The 1,716-nt window shown below is 48.4% G+C and overlaps 1 pseudogene; it reads right to left on the bottom strand.

Annotated features, from left to right (window-relative positions):
* Positions 1-825: 825 nt before the first annotated feature.
* On the bottom strand, positions 826-1,423 carry LOC120528330 (annotated as a pseudogene).
* Positions 1,424-1,716: the final 293 nt, after the last annotated feature.

Here is a 1,716-nt window from a genome sequence, read left to right as displayed (position 1 = left end):
GAGGCCTGTAATACACAGTGGGGGGGCTGTCAGCCTGGGCCTTCATTGGCTTCTTCACACACACTGATGTCAGGTGACACGCCGCTCCTTGAGGGGTCCTGAGGGAATTGTAAATGAATCCTGGGAATGTGTGTCAGTGGAAAGATAAAAGTGTCCCCAAGTGTCACATCTGATTGTCACTTTGAACACCGACAGTGAAGGTGAAGTCAGTCAGCTGACTCGTCTCCTTGAGGTTGGGTGACAGTGGGAACAACAAGGAGGAGGTGCAGTTTAATGTCTAACGTGACACCAAGTGACTCAGTAAAACACCAAACTCCATCAGTATGGCCGACATGTGACTGAGCGGTGAGTCCTCGTCTTTAGACATTCACAGTGAATTCATTCAGAGGTGACAGACCACGGAGTAACTAATAGAGGGGCAGACAATGTCTGTTCAGAGGCCAGCACTCCTGTCACTTCTGTCACTCTGTGCTCCTAAATAGTCACTGGAATGAGGCTCTGGATACTGAGACAGGCATGTGGTCCTGATGGAGCAGCACTAGTGAAAGCGCTATATAGATTGACTGACAGGTGACATTCAGTGACACTCAGAGGACACAGCAGTTGGGGTATCGGCCTGAAGGACATGTGGCAGTGAATCAACAGTGACCCCTGCTGATCAGATTGGTATTTGTATGTCTGATGCCCCTCACTATGACACACACACCTGATTGGCTACTCAGACCCAATAATAATGGAGACCCTGACAGCCGCACTCGCCCCGAATTCTCATCCACAAATTCACTCACAAAGGTGCTGCCCCCCCACCTATAGTGGAAAATTAATTTTGACCCCAAACTGCAAAGATAAAGACACCTGAGCTTGTGGGGACATCAAGTGACCAGTGGAGGGTACTGGTCAGTGGTCACATGGTGTCAGATGGCTGATTCTTACACTGGAGTTTAAATAAAGCCAACACCCTGGATAGAGGGACTCAGTGAAGGAGGTGTTGAACCTGTGCAGGAGGGTCATTGTGTGTGAGACGCTATAAAATGACAGAGAGCCAGCAGGCCAGTCCAGATACACACCTATTGTGGGGCTGTAGGGGGCGCTGATTACAGTCTGCTGGTTATTGTGCCACACAGAGTACTGGGAAATGAGACCACCGTAAACACCAGGACTTGTCGTTGTATCCAAGGCCGCACTCCCCTCCCCATCCTTTCCTTCTCAGTCCTTTATATGCGACTCCAATCCTCATGAAGTCTCCACTGCACTCCATCTCCCAGTAACAGCGAGTCCCAGTCAGAGGCTCTCTGCACAGAACTTGAGTCCAGTAGTCAAATCTGTCAGGATGATCAGGATATTCAGTCTCTGTCCCCTCACGTGTCACCTTCTTGTTCCCTTCAGACAGACGGAGTTTTCTGTGTGCCGTGTTGATGTCCAGTGTGAGGGGACAGAAGTCTGAAAGGAGAGAAAAGAAAACGAGTGAGGAAATCTGGGAGTGTCTCACGGGACTGGGGGCGGAGCGCAACACAGACAATTAACAAGAACCAATCAGGAGCTGTGCTGATGAGACACTAATAGTAAACAGCTCATCTGATTGGACAGAATCTGAGTGCTTTAAAAATTAAATCATAAAAAGACAACAACAGACTACAAAGTGAAAGGAAGGCAAGTCAGTCATTTGAAAGTCATCTCAGTCATCAGAAATTATGATAAACAACATAAGGTCACCAT

This window comes from Polypterus senegalus, chromosome 4, assembly GCF_016835505.1.
Source record: "Polypterus senegalus isolate Bchr_013 chromosome 4, ASM1683550v1, whole genome shotgun sequence".
Taxonomy (NCBI): Eukaryota; Metazoa; Chordata; class Cladistia; order Polypteriformes; family Polypteridae; genus Polypterus; species Polypterus senegalus.
This window is presented reverse-complemented; position numbering and strand designations above follow the sequence as displayed.